Raw genomic sequence first — 22,643 nt, forward strand, 5'->3', positions numbered from 1 at the left:
ATTAAATTATTGATAACCAATACATACTTTAAATGACTATACTCTACTATTGTAGTACAAAATCTTTAGGATATATTGTTAATTAAATTAAAAACGAGATGCTGAAAATGTGGATAATACATTTCCACCTTATAAAAATGAAACATATACTTATAGGCAAATGCAATGGACTAATACATACGACATTTTTGATGCTGTTTATATTTTGAAAATGGAATTATGGGTCTAAGTTGGGAAGACAGTACACATTTTTATATCCATTGTTAACATTTAGTTTTTAATATGTGCAAGAGTTATTTCATGATAAAAAAAGAAGAGGGTACCTGGTGGCTCAGGTGGTTAAACATCTGACCCCTAACTTCAGCTCAGGTCATTATCTCATGGTTCACTGGATCTAACCCCACATCGAGTGCTGTGCTGACAGTGCAGAATCTGCTTGGGATTCTCTCTCTCTCTCTCTCTCTCTCTCCCCACACACACACACTCCTGCTTATGCTCCCTCTCTCTCTTTCAAAATAATTAAATACACTTTAAAAAAGAAGAAAATATTAATAATTTTAATAAAAGCAATTTAGTGTTACTATATGATAAACACTATACTAACACTTTATATTCAGCATAATTTAATACTCAAACAACTCTGAGGAAGATATCATTATTACCCTTGTTGTAAACAGGAAATGAAATAAAAGAGCAAGAAGTTAAATAACTAAACACCAATTAAAGAAACAGAAGTGCTAGGTTGAGAAGGTCAGGTATATCTCATTCCCAATTTTGTGCTTTTAAGTACTTCACTCAAATCTCACAAATCAAAATAATATCTATCTAATGTGGAAGAGTAGTTATGTAACAAGCTCCTGACCTACTTTTACTTTGACCTTAGTTGCCTTAAACATGGAAGGAAATTATGATTCTGTTTAATTATAGATAAATTAGAATCCAGGGAAATTAAGTAATTATATTTTTGTCTGTAGATCTGAGTATTCAGTTCTTTAAAGAGAGATGAGGGGCGCCCGGGTGGCTTAGTCGGTTAAGCGTCCGACTTTCGCTCAGGTCATGATCTCGCGGTTCGTGGGTTCGAGCCCCGCGTCGGGCTCTGTGCTGACTGCCAGCTCAGAGCCTGGAGCCTGTTTCAGTCTGTGACTCCCTCTCTCTCTGACCCTCCCCTGCTCACGCTGTCTCTCTCTCTCTCCTAGAAATAAATAAAAATATAAAAAAAAGAGAGAAAAAAAAAGAGAGATGAAGAAGGACCTATATTGGCTTACAAATAATAAAGCTTTCTCACTTCCAACATGATCTGTGAAGTGTCTTGATTTGTATCCTTATACTTTCCAATCCTAGTCCAAAGAGCTCAGTATATGTTGGTCCTAAAACAAGTAATCATTCTAAGTATAAATTATTTTTATCTTCTCTATAAAAGACAAACATTTTGACACATTCATATGTTCTTTAAAGCACATCTTAGTAGTGGAAGCATCTGTGAAAAAAAGCCAAACAGCTGTGAATCTAAATATAGAACAGATTCAGTCTTTGCAGCATTAAGGTTGGAAGTTTGCTGCTGCTCAACACATGAAACCATAAAGTACAGTGCTGTATGTTATAGAAATTGCAATTTTGGAAATTAAACTTAATGCTAATTTATCTCACAGGGAGATGTTTATTACTTATACTCACATATATTGCACTATATTTTTCTAGGGTGAATATGTCCATGTGTGACTTATACCACAATAGAAAAGTCAATGAAAGATATATTTAGTTTTCATTTGTTTCTTCTCTCAGGGCACAAAAATACTACTTTTTAAATGGTAAAAGAAGAGCAAAGCTTAAGGAAATTGCAGCTAAAACAATCCAATTAATGTAAACGTAAATTAAGCGTAGTCTTTCAAAGAATTAAAAGATAAGAAAACAAATTTCCTGAAGAAAAATATATTTTTTGTTTTCTGAAAATAGAGTTGTATCCACTTCCCAATTTCTTTCATAGTAAACATAATCCGTATGAATTAGAGTTAGGATTATGTGAAAAAAAGAATTTACTTACAAAAATGCAATTATATTTATTGTGTTATATTTGCTAACAGAAAAAAGTACTCAGATTTCAGCAATAGAGATTGAAATGACTTAAAACTGTATTAATCAACTAAAAAAGTCATTAATCAAACACACTGTTTTTCCAATCATTCAGTTGTTTTGGCATTTCTCTACAGAAGTGATAATGAACATCTGGTTTTATATGGTTAATGAGTATGAAATGATATTGAATTTATTTTTCCCTAGGGCTCCTATGTCATTTTCCTACTCTCATTAGAGAAATAAATGCATAAAATATAGCTATTTGTAATGCAGATATTAATGTGAAATAGTCACAGTGCAACTTCTTAGTGTTGTTATTATTGGTGTATTTTTCACAGTGTGTAATAATCCTTACAGATTGATTCCATGCGACTACCAAAAAAAGATGTTAAGACCAAATCTAGGGGCTTAGAATGGTAGAGTACTAATGTATTTTTCCCATTTTAAGTATAGAGATTGTGCTAGTACAGAGAATCCTATAATAAAGTTATGAAAAAAGTGGAATTTTAATTCAAAATATTTGATTATGCTTTTTCATGAAAGAGGAAGGTTATTGCAAATATATCTTTTAGGTAACAAGGTTATGAAGGCAGGTAAAGAAAAGACTGTAGAAGAAAAGAAATTTCTCAAAAACTCTCTGTGTTTTATATGTCTGAAAACATTTTTCCTCAGAGCATTTGTTTTATATTTTACAATTGAAAAATAAGGAAATTGAGGTAACAAGAAGTTAACTATCTTGCCCATGAACACATAAGTAATAAGATGATTTGACTCAACTTTATTTAACTTCAAAGACCTTTTTTTGTGTTTCTCTTCATAGCTCCTATTAAAAACAGCAGAGAATACTCTCGTTTCTCTTCAGATGGTATAAATCTTTTGCCTTTTAAAAACAGAGATTCCAGGAAGAGAAATTAACAGTAAAATCAAACAACAAAAAAGGTTTGGAAACAGTGCCAAGTGCATGTGGCTATTTAAAATATAGTCAAAGTATTGTTTCACATTGGACAATAATTCCATAAATGCTTTGGAAAAGTCAGCCAGCCCAATGTTTCCTTCATATGTGGTTGAGACCCATAAACAGAAGGACTCCAGGGGTGTTTTCTGCTTTGTTTTTTTTTTTTAATGTTTATTTATTTTTGAGAGAGAAAGAGACAGAGTGCAAGCGGCGGGNGCACAGAACTCGATGCAGGGCTAGAACGCAAGAACTGAGAGATCATGACCTGAGCCAAAGTTGGACACCTAACCAACTGAGCCACCCAGGCGCCCTGAAGGATGGTCTTTTAAAATACCAGAATAATTAATCAAAATCTTTGATATTGAAATGTGGCTAGTTAGAAATCATAAAAGTAATTCTCTAAATCACTGTTTAAAAACAAACACATGCACAAATAAGCAAGAACCAGTTGTCCATCAATACTATTAAAAATCATTATCGACTTTATTATTTGGGATGAAATATAACATTCTTGAAATGTTTTTGAGTGAAAGAGATAATGACACTGAAGTTGGCAAAAACCTACTTAAGTAAAAATGTCCATGCATGCTTGATTATAGCCATGTTATATTTCATGTATGTATGTATGTATGTTGAACATGAATAATTCATGAACATAATAAACACACATTATATTCTTATCTTCTAATATTTATTCTGATTGAGGTGATCTTTCTTTGGCTCTGGAAAGAAACTTAATAGAATATTTTTTGGTCACCTAAGAAAATCTGAAAACAGTCTCAATCAGAAACCAGTCCAAGATAGTAAGCAACACTTCTATCTACATTGAAAGATAACAACTTTTCTCCCACCTGCAAGTAAAGCTGAAGTTAGAGAGAACATTTAACTAGGGAAGAAGAATGTGATGAGCTTTTTTTCTTTTTTCCTCTGATGTGACTCATCTAGATCTAACAAGATCAGTGCCTTTAGTGCTTTCTTGTGGGAATGGAGAAACAAGAAGAGGAACAGGATTTTCTTATTTACTGATGGATTTCTGCTTTTTGAGTCTGACAGTATTTAAAGTTGACATCTCCAATAACAAAGTGAAGACAAGGAATGGGAAGGTCTTAAATGGAAGAGAGAATTGAGATATGAGCTTTTCACCTTGGGATAGAAAGAATCAAGTTGGTTAAAACGTAGCTTCTACTTGATAGGAAATAAGGTAATGCCTGCCTGCCATGTGAGAAGTGACAACTGCCTGGGTGACCAACCATCCCAGCTGGCCAGGCATTGAAGCATTTCCCAGAACTTGGGACATTTAGTGCTCAAACCAGAAGAGTCCCAGGCAAGCTGGGACAAGGTGGCCACCCTGACGCTTAAGTCCAGAGCATTTAATTATTTTAGGAATAAAATCAGCTGTTTGGAAGTTAAAAAGAATAATTAAATAAAATTGATTTCTCTCACTATGCTTTCTGGGTTTATTAAATATTTCGCTCCACTCCTTTGAGTCCTACCTCAGCCCTCATTGTCCATTTCGCCAGTATCCCAGTTGTTAGAGTCTTTTGGCTCCAGTTCTGTTGGACAGTGTTTTATACCTAACCCTTCCACTGATAAAGTTTCTTACCCAACCTTTCCACTGACAAGTTTTAGAAATGAAGGGTCTTCAGCTTTCTCAAGCATGAGAAAAACAATTGTCTTGTAGGTTTTCAATCAAGGCTTCAAGTGATGCCAAGGAAGCACCCCTTATGAGCCTTTGGAATTATAAAGAGGTAAGAAAGGGGAATGAGAGAGGGAGTGGTGAGAAAATGTAATGAGGTGGCAAGAAAGGGGATCATATCCCAGCATGAGCTCTCTCGAGAAAAAAAACCCCATAATTCCTAATTTGTTTTCCAAATATTGTTTTTTTAAAAATAAGTTTCAAGTTGGTAAATGGCCAGGTAATATAAAATCAATTTATTTTTATTATTTATTTATTCATTTAATTAATGAATAGTAATACAATAACGTGGAAAACTGTCTTACATATGAATTGGAGTATGATGTCTATAGAATTGATACTTAAAAGAAATGTTATTCTCATTTTTACAATCTGATATATGTGTATAATTATGTGTACATTTATCATTTATTTATTTATTTATTTAAAAACATTTTTTTAAGTTTCTTTTTTTATTTTTGAGAGAGACAGAGACAGCATGAACGGGGGAAGAAGAGAGAGAGAGAGAGAGAGAGAGAGAATCCCAAGCGGACTTCATGCTGTCAGCACAGAGCCCCATTTGGGGCTTGAACTCACAAAACCATGAGATCATGACTTGAGCCAAGACTGAGTCAGATGCTTGATCAATTGTGCCAACCAGGAGTCCCAGCAATGTGTGCATTTAATGAATATATTCGGAAAGAAAGGGAAAAAAGAAAAAAGGGAAGGGATGCCTGCTTACTAATTCTCTAGTGATATTAAATATTACAGCGCATTTTGAGTTTCAAAAAACAGCTTTTTCTCATGTTCAGTTTCAAATAATAGTGATTTTTTAATTGAAAATTTGCTAATAGGTCTCATAGAAATGAAATACAGGTGTACATCATTTGTATTTTGTAATTCTCTTTCTGTAGAACTTCATTTATTGAAGACATTTACCATATAAGTTAAGTACACTTAGCCATTTCTCTGTGAAGTATTTTAATAAATATGGAACACAATTATTCTTAATCAATATAACATGGCTACTTACAGAACCATGGTGTTTTCTCTTCCCCTCTTCTTTTCTATACAAATGTAATTATTTACATGAAAATAACTCCATCTCAAAAATTTTATTTTATTGTCGTACAGCCTGTATTCATTCATTGAATTAGAATGCATATTTGATTATCCATGAAGATAATGTCTAGCTCATTAGTGCAAAGTTATTAATCATGTCTGTGAACAAGAACAACTTGTTACTGTACTGGGCAAAAAAGACGGTGCAATGCTAAATATGTAAAGTGTTTATGTAATTTTAATACATAATTTAAGAATTGAAAAGTAAATTATCTTTGCTAAAAGTCCAGTTAAAATGTCTATTTGGCTGAAGCCAATTATTATTATAATTAGTATATTATAGTACTGAATTCTTTATGTTAAGATTCCATTTTCTCCTGACTTCACATAAAGCTAAAGATGACCTCTATTTTCCTTTTTTAATTTTTTAAAATGTTTTTTATTTCTTTTTTAATTTTTTTAATGTTTTATTTATTTCTGAGAGAGAGAGAAAGAGACAGCGTGAGCAGGGGAGGGTCAGAGAGAGAGGGAGACACAGACTCTGAAGCAGGCTCCAGGCTATGAGCTGTCAGCACAGAGTCCGATGCAGGGCTCAAACACACAAACCATGAGGTCATGACCTGATCTGAAGTCAGTCGCTTAACGAACTGAGCCACCCAGGCGCCCCTATTTTCTTTACCTTTGTATATATACTTACAGACTTAGAGGAAGTTGAAAAGAATAGCACAGAATAGTCTTGGGTAACCTTCATTCAGTTACCCAAAGTGGTAATAGTTTGTGTTACTATAATTATAAAATCAAACCAGTAACATGGCCATAGCAAAACCCACAGATCTTATTTAGATTTCATCCATTTTATATACACTCATATATGTGTTTATGTTTGTGCAGGTCTATTCATATATGTTTGTATAACTATCACCAAAATCAAGATGTATAATGGCTTGACACCTAATGATCACTTATGTTAGCCTTTATCACCACTCACAATCCTTACCCTCTACCAAACTCACTAAAATAACACCACTAGACTTGAATATATAATGGATATATATATATGTATTATATAGTACATAGAAAAAAATAACAAAAAGAAACTATAGAAAGAGATACACTAAAGAATATGGAAAAATGAAAATGAAAATCTAAAAAATGTTTAATCTGCATAAAGTCAGAGAAATAAAACACATAGAAATGGGGGGAAGAGAGAGAAAAAAACAGAAAACAACAAAAAGGAAAAGGCAGACTTAAGCCCTAGTGTAAATAATTACATTAAATATAAAAAGTCTAAATATATCACATAAAAGAAAGGGAATGGTAGAGTGGAAAAAAAAATGAACAAAAGAACACAAAAAGCTATTAACCAATTACATACTGTCTATAAGAAGTTCACTTCAAATACAATAGTACACATCAATTGAAAAAAATGGTGTACTGGTGCCTGGGTGGCTCAGTCGGTTGAGCATCCGACTTCAGCTCAGGTCATGATTTCACAGTTTGTGGGTTCAAGCCCCTCGTCGGGCTCTGTGCTGACAGCTACCTCAGAGCCTGGAGCCTGTCTTCAGATTCTGTATCTCTCTCTCTCTGACCCTCCCCTCCTCACGCTGTCTCTCTCTCTCTCTCTAAAATAAATTTTAAAAAATGTTTAAAAAAGAAAATATGGTGTAAAATGCTAAAACATAGAGGAATTAATAAAAAATATCGATCACAGATAGGATGCATAGCTTACTAGGGACAGAAAATAGGTCAAATATAGATAAAAATAAGATAATCCACCAAAAGACATGTACCAACAACAAAGCCTCAGAATATTTGAAGCAAAAACTGATAAAACTGATAAAAAGAAGAAATAAACAACTCCATATTACAGTTGAGGAAAAACTGCTCTCAGAAATTGCTAATACCACTAAACAGAAAACCATCAAGGGTTTAGAACTGAATAGCACCATCAACCAAGAGAATAATTGGCTTTCATAAAACATTCGACTAAGTAGTAGCAAAATATACATTCTTTACAAGTTCCCATGAAATATTAAACAAGATAAATCATACCAAGTGTCATAAAACAAACCCTGAGAAATTTAAAATAATTGTAATATACAGAATATATTTTCTCACCATATTGGAAACAAATGAAAAATCAATAACAACAACATAATTAAAGAAAAAAGAACTTTTTGAACACTGGGAAATTAAATAGCATACTTTTAAATAATTCATGGATGAAAAAAGAAGCCTCAAGGCAAATAAAAAAAATTACATCAACTAGTATGAAAGTGTAAATAGAACATATCAAAATTTGTGGAATGTAGTTAATGTAGTACTGAGAGGGAAAATGATAACATTTAATATTTACATTTAATATTTATGATAAATAATAAGAATAATATCAGATCAAGAATCTAAGCTTCCACCTCAAGGAAGTATAAAAAAAAGAGCAAAAGCAAAGCAAAGCAAAGCAAAGAGAAAATAAGAAATCAGTGAACTTTAAAATTTAAAAATAGTTTTAAGAATCAATGAAGGGACACCTGGGTGGCTCATTCAGTTAAGTGTCTGACTATTGACTTCAGCTGGGGTCATGATCTCACAGTTTGTGAGTTTGAGCCTTGGATCAGGCTTGTGCTGACAGTACAGAACCTGCTTGGGATTCTCTCTTTCTCCTTCTCTCTATGCCTCTCCCCAGCTTCCTCTCTCTTCCACTCTCTATTAAAATGAATAAAATAACTTGAAAAAAATCAATGAAACAAAAGCCATCTTTTGTTGAAAATATCATTAAAATGATCAAAACCTAACAATATTGACAGAAAAATAACCAATATCTAGTAATGAAAGAGGCGACATTCTACAGACTCCACAGACATTTAAGTGCAAGGAAATGATATGGACAAATTTATGCAATTTTGACAACTTAGATTAAATAGATTAAACTCCATGAAAGACACAAACTATCCAATCATATCAAAATTGAATTAGATAATCAAAATAATTTTGTAACTATATAAAAATTACATTTATAGCTTAAAATATCCCAAAAGAGAAATTAAAAATTAAAAATTTTGCTCTGTGAAATATTCTGTTAAAGGATGAAAACACAAACCACAAACTGGAAGAACACATTTGCAAATCACATTACTAACAAAATATTATATCCGGAATATATAAATAACTCTCAAAACTGAACAGTAGAATACAATTATGAAAGACATAAACAGACATTTCATCAAAGAACATATACAGATGGCAAATAAGTATATAAAACAAAGTTACATCATTAGCTTTTAGAATAATACAAATTAAAATCATCATTAGAAAGCACTACACATATTTTAGAATTATATATATGTATACATTACGTATTATACATATACATACATTAGTACACAAACATGACAATACTAAATGCTGGCAAAAATATGAAGAAACTTGTATCTCTCATATAGTGCTGCTAGGAATATAAAATAGAATAATAACTATGGAATGCAATATAACTGATTCTTATAAAATTAAATATAATCTTACCTCACAAAGCTGCAATCACACTCTTGTACCTCTCTACCCTACGTAATTGAAGATTATGTTTATGTAAAAACTTATACAATGATGATCAATGTAATTTCATTTGTGATGGCCCAAACCAGAAAGTAATCCAAATGTCCTTCACAGTGAATGGACAAACTGACTGAGGTATATCCAGACAATGAAATACTATTCTGAAATAAAAGAGAATGAACTATTAATGTACACACCATACAGATGAATCTCAAAATAATTATGCTGAGTGAAAGAAAGCATAAAAATCATAATTTATGCTTCATTTATGCAAAATTCCAGATAGAAAATGCAAACAAATCTAGGGAGGCAAAATATATATCCATGTTATTTGGTAAGTGTTATGAAGAATGGGAGGGAGATCATTAAGGCCACAAGAAAGCTTTTGGGGATGATTGATATATTTATTATCTTGATTGTGATGATGATTTCATGTGCATACATATGTCAAAACTTACCAAAATGTACACTTTACATACGTTGAAATAATGACCTGATCTGAAATCAAGAGTTAAACACCTAACCGACTGGGCCACCCAGATATCCTATTTATTGATCGTTTCAGTGAAAACACAGATATCTTGTTCAGGAAAACATAATATAAAAGTGGAGGTAAATCTTGTATACAAGGTTTTTCAAAACTGCAAACAAGACTGGTGCACCTGGGTGGCTCAGTTGGTTAAGTGCCTGACTTTGGCTCAAGTGATGATCTCACGGTTCATGGGTTCAAGCCCCGTGTTGGGCTCTGTGCTGACAGCTCAGAGCCTGGAGCCTGCTTCAGATTCTGTCTCCCTCTCTCACTGCCCCTCCCCCATTTGCTCTTGTGAGCTTGCTTTCTCTCTTTCTGTCTCTCAAAAAGAAATAAACACTAAAAAAATCGTAAAAAACACAAAACAAGACAATGGCACATAATGGTTATTAGCAATCCTAATATACTTCTCTATAACTTCTTCTATTTTAATCCCAGTGATGATTGTTTATATCTTCCTTTCATACAAAAATTTACATGTTTCCTCTATCCTCAGTCTTAGCAGATGATTTTGTTTCATGTTTCATTGAAAAAGTAGAAACCACCAAAAATGTTCTCTTCCCCCTATCTGCAATCAATCAATCAATCAACCAACCAACCAAAATTTCTTACACTTGGACTAGTCTACTTCTTTGGTCCTACTTTGTTATATCAGTTGAAGTCTGTCACTCTTCAATACCTCTAAGTGTGCTATAGATTCTGTACTCTTCCACCATCTCAAGAATTTCACTGTACCAATGGCCTTCTCACTTTCATTTTTCAGCTTCTTTTGTAATGTATCATCATAATTAGCATGACAATGTGCCCTAGACACGCCTCCATTGAAAAATACCAATGAGTCCTCAACCTCATATCCAGACACTGCTATATTTGTCTTTTCCCTTTTAGACCCAAGAAAGGGCTTTTTACACATGATCTCTCCTATTATAGATTGTCTCAAAAACTATTTAATATTCATGTAAGCAATATCTGACTTTTACTCCCCCCTTTACGGCCTATTCATTGGTATCAGGCCACTGTCTTTAATGTTGATAAATTTAATAGATGCATTTCTGTCTTTTCTTTTCAGATCTTTTACCTGCTTTCAACACTTTTTCAAAACCACAATAAAATTGTCTTTCATGTTATCACTGCTAATTTTGCTCCCACTTCACTGTTCCTTCATTTTCAGTTTCCTTTGCAAAGTCACCTTTCCTTATCTATATTTGTAATATTGGAATTCCTTAGAGTTTGTTTCTTGTTCCTCTCCTCCTCTTTCCATATACCATTCCCTAGGAGATATCAATGTTTTATTGAGATTTAACTTCATTTAATTGCTGATTGTTCCTAGCATAAAATCTTTGTCTAGATCACTCCCTGGATAGTACCAGTATTCTAATATCCAGCTTTATTTCTGATTTTGCTATTGAATGAATTAAATATAGTCTAAATGGAACTCTTTTGAGTTCTTCTTTTCTAAAATGTGTTTCCTATCCTATTTTACACCTTAAAAAAAGGCATCTATTAACTAACATTAATAAATGACTCTATCCAAAAATTCTCTGATTTCTTTCCTTCCTACCATCCCCTACATCCAATCTATGTGTGAAGTCAAGTGGTATAGATTTAATTTCAAAATGTCTCTCAAATGCAAAATTTTCCCTTAATTTCTTCTGCCATCATACCCATGTTATCCCTATTTTATTTTACTAGACCACTACCACAACCTCCTAAATGTCTTCATCTTGTCTTGTTTTTCCCAACTTAGTCTGTGTCTAGTAATTATTAGAAAGCTCTTCCATATGCATAAACATCAATTATTTCTCATAACACTTGGCACAAATTCCAATAAATTTTCCCTGACATTTAGGCCCTAAGTGATCTAACTCCTACCTGCCTCTTCTGCCATAACTAACTGCTCTTTCTCTTAGGGAAGCTGTAGCCATACTGGTGGTCCATGAGCTTCTCACATTGCTAAGATGTTTCTCAGCTTGAAATTTGGATACATATTATTTCCTCTTTGGTGAAAGCTCCATTCTCTACTTTTATTCTAGGTATCTATTACTGCATAATAAAATATCCCAACACTTAGTGGCTTAAAATAGTAATCATTTATTAAATATCACAATTGTGTAGATCAGGATTTAGGCAGTACTCAGTTGGACAATCCTTCTGCTCCACCTTGCATGGAATACGGTTGCTCAGTGCCATATAGTTAGTGACTGATCTAGTTTAAAGTTGTCAAGATGCTGGGGCACCTGCATGGCTCAGTCGGTTGAGCGTACGACTTTGGCTCAGGTCATGATCTCACAGTTCGTGGGTTCAGGACCCGCGTCGAGCTCTGTGCTGACAGCTCAGAGCCTGGAGCCTGTCTTTGGATTCTGTGTCTCCCTCTCTTTCTGACCCTCCCCTGCTCATGCTTTCTCTCTCTCTCTCAAAAATACATAAAACATTTTTTTAAAAAAATTTTACTAAAGGTTTCAAGATGCTTCATTTACAAACCTGGTACCTTACGGAGGAAAGGGCTGGTCTCAGGTAACCCGTTTTTCCTCTTCCTACAATTTCAGGGCTTTTCCACTAGCAAGCTATTTGCACATGGCTACTCAGGGCTCCAACAGTGTTCAAAGAGATCAGAAGTGGAAGGTAAACCTTTAAAGCTAGTGTCTCAAAACCAGCAGATTCAGTTCTAATACATTTTATTGGTCAAGGCAGTCAGGATCTCCGAGAATCAAAATGAAAAAATATCAGTACTTCCTAATATGAAAAGTGTCAATGAATTTGTGGACATTTTATTTTCCTGCCACAACCTCAAAGGTCTTGTTTATATTATAAGGAAAATATCGCCTCCTTTATGTCTTCTGTAAGTGTCATACTTAAATTGAGTAACTACTATTGATATTTCTCTCAGAGCATTGTTTGCTTACTTATCAACATTTGTAATTTATTATGTTTCAATTAAAAATTATATGCTTCACCTGCTAAGAAGTAATTAATATTAAGACAAGAGTGTTCATCTGTTTGTTTCTGCTGTTCTAGTGTCTAACATAGAACTGGTAACATAGCAAGTACTGAGTTGATATTAATAAATAACTTTTTTAAGGAATAAATGCAAATTGACTTTTTTTTATTATAACATTCTATAGAGATGTAGAGTACTGCAATTTTGAGAAAAACCCTTGTGAAAAAATGTGTAGAATCCAATTGGGTATAAGTTCAGAGTAAACCACTATCGCTATTAAGGGATTGTAGAGGGAATACAGAAAAAAAATAAACACAAAGATGCATTAAAAGAAAAACAGTTAAATAGAGGAGTAATGCTCCAAACATACTGGTCAGTCACATTTGAAATGATATGTGCAGCTCTGAGAGTCATATTTTTAGAAAGATAGACAATAACGATCTCATGGAGTCAAGTAAAACTGTGACATATGAAATACTTGAGGGGACTTGGAATGTTTAGCTTATAAAATCCTGTGGGACAAATATAATTGATATCTTCAAATGGTGAGCAGCTGTCACATGTAAGATTTTTTTCTCTTTATTTTCCTCAGAACTTTGATTAATAATATGTCAAAGATGAGCTTTTGAATTAAAATGATACTTAAGCAATCCAGAATGATTACCCTAAGGAAAAAAAAGAAAGATTTAACACGGGCCTGACAGTATTTCTCAGGCTGCCATGGTTACTTCATCCTCTCACACCTGGGATTAGATTTGAAGCTTTCTTGTCACCTTTGGTGCAGTAATTACATTGATTTTCAGCGTAAAAGTGGGTCACTTAAAATCTGTTTTCTTTGCAATATTAATCATTTACTTATTAATGTATTCACTATTTTAAGTACCTACTGTATACAATCTCAGAAACATAGCCACAGGTAATCACAGCAGACCCCCCTACAATGGCTTCTCTATCAGAGAATACACTGCACATGGGCTCTAGGTCAAGTGAATGAAAATAAATTCAGCAAATTAATGAAAAATCAGTGTAAATTTTAGAGCAGCGATACTACCCTGTTATGTCCACTTCCTGTGCTGTAAACCTAAAACTGCTCTAAGAGAAAGTCTTTGAATATCAGTTTAATAAATTATAAGGTTCCTAAATTGCCTATTTCCCAGATTCACTAAATTTACACTCTACCAAAAATTCATGTTTATAAACTGTTTTTCAAATTTGTTACAACACATATTTGATATTGCACAGTTTTGACAGATTTTGAAGATTATCACAAAGTTTTGCCTGGGCAATTTATTACTGTTTTAGCATCTGTTATTTACAGAAGTGTCTATGTAACTTTAAGAATTCTCAAATTGATTTCTTCAAGTTGTTTTTTTTTTTGGCTTTACATATTTTTGGTATTCTTAAAATTTTGTCTACAAATTAGGGGGAAGAAAATCAGTAACAGTAACTAAACAATGTGTCCTATGGCTAGTGCAGTTGAATCCAAACTCACTTTTTGATGTACTTATTTTATACTTGTATTATGCCTTTTTATATCTATACCTTGATGTACCTATTTTTTTTCTAAAGACAAAATTTAGCACATATAACAAAATAATAAAATCCTCCCTTTCTCTGTGCACAATAATTGAACTGTTTCAGGGTCTATTCCTAAACTTAGTATGGGGAATCCCTTTTTTACTTTGAAGTGACCTCTGGTAAAGTCTTAGTGTCTGTGTGTGCCAGAGGTTAGAGGAAACAAAGTAAAGACTTAGATATTTTGGTCACTACTCTATTTATACACTGTAACAATACTTAGGAATTAATTGGATTTTCAAGAATGAAGCCTTCTTCAGGGCACCTATGTGGCTCAGTTGGTTGAGGGTCAGACTTCTCATTCAGGTCATGATCTTACAGTTCAGGTCATGATCTCCTAGATGCATTGGAGCCCTGCTTTGGGCTCTGTGCGGACAGCTCAATCTGGAGACTGCTTTGGATTCTGTCTCTCTCTCTTTCTCTCTTTCTCTCTGCTCCTCACCCATCACTTGTGTGTGCCTATGCTCTCTTTCTCAAAACTAAATACATAAACCTAAAAAAAATGAAGTCTGCTTCAATGTTAAACTCTAATAGTGTTAGATTTTGTTCAAAAAATCAACCCAACCCTTAAACATTTTTCTGTAGAAAGTTTTAAAGTATACACTTTTGAAAGAATCTTAGTATTTCATGATTAAATTATAGCAAATATGTTGGCTAGCACTGTACTGTGAAATGTGTCACTGCTATCACGTGCAAGAATGGTTAAGATATAGAGCTCCTCATTCCTCATATTGTAGCTTCCCCCACCACGTAGCAGAACGCACATTTACACAGATGCAGCTTTAGATAGCACTGCGTTAGTGTTCTTTAAGAAATTTTTATGAAGATGACAGTACAACGTGTTCACAATGACAGAACTCAAATTTGGCAGTGAAAATAACAAAAACATTGTATGGCATGTGTCATAAAATGCAAAGTGTATTAAAATAAAAAGAATACAGAGAGTGGAATGGAAGATGATTTCACTGTCCATGTTTTCTTCACTAAAGAGCAGATAAAGATGTATAAATCCTATCATTAGACAACATTTTCTCATATGATCCTATTTTATTTATTTGTTTTATTTTATTTGTTTTGTTTTATTTCTTTTCATCTGGGAATTTTCCATATCATCTCATCCCATGCTGTGTGAGTTATATTTTTTCTTACTTCTTAATCTTATTACCAAGTCTGAGAAAGTTCTTAATCTTTGCTTATGTCCTTGATCAAATCCCTATCTTTCTGTAAAAAGTCAATCATCAATTGATTTCTAGGAGCCTTTTGCATCTTTCCATGATCATAAAATATTTGAATATCAGAAAAACAACGTAGTCTAAAAATAAACAGTAATTAATTTTAATGCCAAATAGCTTCAGCTTTTCCAACTTGAGAACTTCATCTTCAAATTTCTGAAGTAGCTGAGTCTGAGTTCCTCTCCATTAGCAAGGTGTGGAAATGGGTGGGTGGGATATTACACCCAAATTTCCCTCACTCTCTAAGACAGATTATTTTAAAGGAAATACAGACATCATAAACATTTTACCCTTACAAAAGAGAATGCATTTTTAAAAATACTCATGTTTTTTAAAAAATACATAACCTGAATCACATTATTATTCCCAAAAAGGAAAATATTTCTTTAATATAACCTAATATCCCTTCATTCACAAGTATCCATTTGTCTCATAAATGTGTTTTTAAATAATTGTATCTTTTTTATATAAAGATCAAAAAAAGAACCACATACTTCATTTATTTTATATATCATGGTATCTTTTAATCTATAAAATCCCTTCATCTTTTGTCTTGTCCTTTATTTTTGTTTCATTTGTATTATATAATTTTCCATATTTGGAATTTAGCTAATTGCATCCTTATATCATTTCTCTTTTTTATGTTTCATATAAAGTGATTAGACAAAACGGTTTAAACAAGCTCAAGTTTGAATTTTTTAATCAAGAATATCTTATGAGGTTCAGGATGCAGATATCTCTCATTTTGTAATTTCTCTATTATAAAATTCTCTGTCAACTTTTCACTTAAAGTGTTAATGGCCATTCAAGATCATTGGCAACACCCATTACTTCATTAAGGGATGCAAAATTGTGTTATTTCAACATAGCTTTTTTTTTCTGAATGTATTAGCTGTAATTCTTCCATAAAAGTTTACTTATCAACTATTTGGTTACCCTTAAATACATCTATACACCAAAGGAAGGATAAATGGTTCATTTTTTCCTGTTATGTAAAAGTTTTCAGAATAAGGAATTGTGTCCTAGCAACTTCCAAAGGTAATCAATGAAATTATTTTAATTATTATGAGTGCATGGTTTTTGTAGAACATATTTGAGGTGTTCATAGCAATCAGTGTAGTTCTTGATGTTTAAATCATACTGTTTTCAACTGGTGGAGCCTCTTTTACTTTAACAGCCATCACTTTCCAACAGAACTCTAACAGTTGATCATTTTTTCTTGTTAATTTTTGATATGAAGATAATTCCAGGCTTATGTTGTATAGTTCTTATCAGAGAGTGGAATCTAAACTTTCTGCAAGAAGTTTTGACTTTATTAAGAAGTATTATTTAGAGGATTATAGTGTGGGTTCTTTGTATTTGGTTTGATTGTTGGTTCTAGGCCTTTCAGTTTAATAGTCAGAAAATAAATATATATTATATTGTGGAAAAAATATAAACATATTAATAGTTCATATTCTATTTGTAATTAAAATTTAACAGTATTGAGTTTTTACTAAAGCTTTTTCCTTTTATTTTTTATCTCTTTTTTCTTACTATTAATCTTATTTCTTAAAGACATTAATTAATACATTACTTGTTTTTGATTTAGCGTGTATGTATCTCTGTACCTATCTGAATATATGTATATATATGCACATATAAATCTTAAAGTTAATAATGCTAGTATATTACCACAAATGTTATTGAATACTATTTGATATTTCTTTTCAGCTCTTTATAACCTTGATATATCCCAGTAAGGATGTACAGTTACATTATTGCTTTAAGATCATACAAAACAATTATTGTATAGTTAAGCCATTAAATTGATATATAATTTAATTTTGTTTTCTACTCATAGGTTTTTCATTAATTTATATTTAATTTTTTAATAATTATTTAAAAGCAATCACAAGGCTTTAAGGTGTAATCTGTAAAACAAGATACAACCAGAGAACTGTACCTTCAATTTCTTTCCCCTTTGGGCTAAGAAATATCTTTACTTCTAATCTTTGGATAGTAATTTTCATTATATTTTTGTTTCTACTCCATTTATAAAATATAGGCATTTATTATACATATGTATAGGTGAATATATCTACCTCTTTTATATAGTCATCTTAACCCCTTCATAAAAAAGGTAATATAATAATCACTTTCTTGTGCATATTTAAAATATTTTTGTGGATTAATCTATAGATTCTTTTTAGGGATACATAGTACTCCATTCCATGGATGTTTCTTCAGCTAGTCCCTTGTAGATAAACATTTTGTTTCCAATTTTTTTTTTTTTTTTACAAATAGGACAATAAAAATAGCCTGGGGCATGTGCTATTTCGATTTTCATAGGATATCTTAGGAGGAGATCCCTAAAGGAGAGATTTCTATTAAATCTATCAATAGGGATAAATCAATAGGCATTTTTTTTAGATATTACCAAATTTCTTTTTATAGAATTTGTACAACTATCAATTTCTTTTTTTTATATGTTTTTTATTTATTTCTAGGAGAGAGAGAGAGAGACAGCGTGAGCAGGGGAGGATCAGAGAGACAGGGAGTCACAGACTCTGAAACAGGCTCCAGGCTCTGAGCTGGCAGTCAGCACAGAGCCCGACGCGGGGCTCGAACCCACGAACCGCGAGATCATGACCTAAGCGAAAGTCAGACACTTAAACTACTAAACCACCCAGGCGCCCCACAACTATCAATTTCTACCAGTAATAAATGAATGTGCATTTCCTTACAGTATCTTCATGATATCTAGAGTAGAAAATTAATCTTCCCATTGGACAAAATACATGAGACCACTATCCCTGGTAAAATATTAAGTAAGTCTATTGCCTTTATAGTTTCACTAGGCATGGTTTTTGACAATAATAGTTACTTTTGAGATGGTCTTATCAAATCATTTGGGCATCGTTCTTCCAGTAAACACTCTGTGATTATTGATAGCACTTGAAGCAATAAGGCTAGCATATCAGTTTATTTGGTTTCAGAAAACTTAGATGTTTAAGGAAACTTTTAGGAATGGATCCTACATTCTAATGGTAGCCTCATCCAACATGAAGACCATATTAGTCCTGTTCTCTAAGGTCCCACAGTGGCATATTTTAGGCTAACTGTTAAGTACATCTATTTAAAGGGATAATCAGGGAGTGGCCTTCTCCCAAAATAAAACATATACAAGGGCTTGAAGAACTGTCATATACATATGCATACATGCATACATACATATATATATATTTTTGGAACATTATCTTTGGGCTCTAGTGGTGCCCTCAACACGAGAAGGTACATGTGTTATGCCTTACTCATCTCTTTCATGACCTGTTCCCCTAGGAAGCATCTCCCACCAACAAAGTCACTGGAGAACTAAGGAGTGTAGATGAGGGCAGTTAACCACTACAATGTACCTGTCAGATACCCAGCTGGCTCACATATAACTGAACATAAGGCTCATTGGCTCTCTGCCCAGAGATACCAGTGTATCCTGAAGGGTGTCATATTGACAATTATGGATATGCAAAATTGTTCTCACATTCAAGGTTAAGAGCAACTTATTCCGAGCTTGTATCTTTACGCAATTTGTTTGATGGCATATGGGGTCATTTTGGAGCCTAGTCTCTAGAGGCAAGAATTGCTGCTGCAACTCATTTGTCCTAAATTATGGTTGCTGTTTAAATAGTTTTTAAAATAATTATCCTTTTAGGTTTTGACTATTGTTTTAAATGATTACCCAGGGAAAATTGGGAAATAATGTAAACTAACACCTAAGTAATAAAAAAATAAATATATTGATCAGAGCTGAATGTGACAATGATGAATGATGTCTGCTGAAAATAAGTGTCTATTTCACAATGCTATGTCCTCAGATAGTATAACAGTGAGATACTCAATAATTAAAATTGTCCTCTTGTATAACTTGAAAGGGGATTCCCAACAAAATAATTAACCTTTTTTTCTGGATTTCACATTGAATATAAATGACTATAATATAATTGATGTTTGTAGTTTTTTACAGCCACTCTGTATATTTATTATTTATTCTGTATATTTATGATAAAACTTATGTCTTATTCATTTGAAGATCACATAATCTGTTTCATTTTAGAGGGCCTATCAGAACATAATTATCTGTTGTGTCAGAAACTTCTGCATTTTGGGACATTGTCAGAGTAGATTTATTAAGTTCATTAATCCTTTTTTGAAAGAAATACCAAATATTAATAAAAATATTTAGGTCCTATTTATGTTAGTAAAAGTCATACTTATTCTATATATATAAAGCAAATGCAATCTCAATCATTTCCCAGAGAACATAGGAAAAATATTAGTTGAATTAATTTTTGAAATTATGCCCAAGTTTTCCAAATCAGTTGTCAGCGTGTAATATTATGTTGATAATACTATTATTGCACAAATAAGTTTGAATGAAATTTTAAATGACTTTTCATTTTCTTTTTGAATATCTTGTCATTATTGAAAGAGATGTTATGTTTTTTCTATGAGCAACAATAAGTTCATAGTATTTAAAATTACTCATATTCTTTTGTTTTGTTTATAAGTCTCTTTTTATAATCTTAGACTAAAAGATTCTTTCAGTTTATTAGAGTTTAAATGAGTTTAAGTGTTAATGTTCTGTTCTTATTTCTACTTATTTGTGTATTCCCCAAATTTCCAACCAGGGAATTGGAGAATCATCACCTCTATATGTTGTAGTTAGGGCCTTTGTTCATTTGCCAATAGTCGTGAAGATGCTACCTGCTCTTGATTTAGTGATTATTCACCAAATCTTGTGTAACACCTACCTCTGGCAAACACAGAAAAAAATTAAGAAAACTCCAGAATGAAGCTACTTTAAAATAACTTATAAAAAAGAATAATGGTATTGTTATGAATACATATTAGAATGTTTAAATAGTTATATTTTTATTCATCTTAGGCTGGTAGAACCACCCTTAACTAAACATATTTTAATTTTTTATTGATATAAGACATCAATTTAGTAAACAAATAGAATATATTTGTTTCTATTAAAGCATCAACTTTTTCTCACTACCTAAAATTGGACTCCTTTTTCTTTTCTCTGATTTAATTCCTGTTGTCTTTTAAAAATTTTTTTCTTTTGTTTTTTTAATGTTCATTTATTTTTGAGAAATAGAGAGAAAGACAGAGCATGAGCTGTGTAGGGACAGAGTGAGAGGGAGGCACAGAACCCAAAGCAAGCTCCTGGCTTGAGCTCTCAGCACAGAGTTCTATGGCTCAAACTCATGAACCGTGAGATCATGACCTGAGCTGAAGCAGACGCTTAACCAACTGAGCCATCCAGGTGTCCCAAAAATGCATCTTGATTTTCTAAGACAAAATTTTTAGTCCATGGCCCTCTGCTTGAATTTTCTTTTTGTTTTACTACTCGTCAACATTCGGGTACTTTTAATACAACTTTACTAATTTTGAATTGCTTGTAAGAGTTTTAAATTTTCCTTTATAAATATATTGTGAATCTTGAAGCCAACTTATTTATTGAATTTTACATCACTTCCATGTCTTTAATTAATTATAAATGAGTAAAACACACTTATTAACTACAATCATTTATAAAATATTACTGATGATGTGAGAGAGTTAATTTTATATGTATCTAGGGTAAAATATTGAGAAAAGATATGTAAATCAATGCATCTGAGGGTGTCCATACATAAGTTTTTCTTCTTTGGACTAAAAAAAATATTTATAAGACATTAATTTTTTTAAAGATAATAACCGTGGTAAAGTAAAGAATTACCCAAAGTCTTCACCCTTAGTTGAATTCACATACTTAACACAGCCTTAATTGTGAGAGATTTCATTTCTCCACTCTTCCACTTTCCACTTTGGCTAATGGCACAAGGCAAAAGTGATAGTGTGAGGGAGTCAAGTCTAAGACTAAAATGACCTCATGTGTTTCTACCTACTTTCTTCTGTCTTTTCCATTGCTGCGAGAATAGCATAACCTGGATAGCCTATTGGTCTAAGCTGGATCCACTTCATGGTGAATGAGCACATGACCTTTATATTCCCAAGTCTACCATATAACAACACATTGCCCTAAAGCCACCAGACTAATGCATAGCTCAGACTTGGCGTTGAAACCCTGGAGGATTTCAAAACTTTTTGACTCAATATCCATCATATGATGCTGTGTTGCTTTATATAGAATACATGTGTCTCAGAAAGAGGCAACTGGAGAAGTCCTCTCCTGGGGAATTTCTGATTCCTATTTTCACAGCTTTTGTTTCCTCTGGACTGGAGGTCCAAGTTTCTGTGGAAAAATAATTACACTAATAGACAGAATAAAGATTCAACTAACAAAAGCTGATCCCTTGTGTTCTTCATTCCAGTAGACCAGTAGATAAAGAGAGGAACTGCTAATGTGACTAATTAATTCTGATTATCATGAGAAGGAAATTGTTATTATGTGTTGGGGGCAGAAAAAGGTATTTGGGACTTGAGAGATTTACTCTGAAAACATTTATTATTTCCATAATCATACCTGTGACTGGGAAGTTGCACCAACCATGTCTAGAAACGGCATCATAGCCAGGAGTTCAAATCTCTTTGGGGAATATAGATTTGGGTTACCTCACAGGTCAAACAATACCAATCAGCAAGTAATCCAGCCATGAGTGAAGAGTATCAATAATTTTGAGAGACAAAAATAATAATGAATATTAATTATTTTCTTAGGATTAACTGCTTCAACTTGAGTGTAGTTTGACACATAACTCTCCTGTAAACCCTTTCTTCAAATATTGTGACTGCTCACCACCTTTATGAAACATTTTCAGGTCAAAGTGGTTATAATATGTGCATGTGTAGTACATATAGCTGTGAATGGGTCAAAGGTAGAAACATTCAATGTCCCATCTTGGTCTCCTCACTCTTATTATTTCTGTGCGAGTGGTCCAGACCTCCAAATGCCAGTACCTGCATCTCTGTGTCCCCTCACACCTGTTTTGCCATGTGTACAGCAGGATAGAAGTATGAGAGATTTAAGGTCTTCTTGGGAGGAGTCCTCAGTTAAGGATGAACAG

At 32.8% G+C, this 22,643-nt stretch overlaps 1 pseudogene; it reads right to left on the minus strand.

The window, feature by feature from the left end:
* LOC144224829 (cytoskeleton-associated protein 2-like) overlaps window positions 1-22,144 on the minus strand; it is a 51,901-nt pseudogene extending 29,757 nt beyond the window's left edge.
* Window positions 22,145-22,643: the final 499 nt, after the last annotated feature.

The sequence above is a fragment of the Crocuta crocuta genome, unplaced genomic scaffold, assembly GCF_008692635.1.
Source record: "Crocuta crocuta isolate KB4526 unplaced genomic scaffold, BGI_CrCroc_1.0 scaffold112, whole genome shotgun sequence".
Classification (NCBI taxonomy): domain Eukaryota; kingdom Metazoa; phylum Chordata; class Mammalia; order Carnivora; family Hyaenidae; genus Crocuta; species Crocuta crocuta.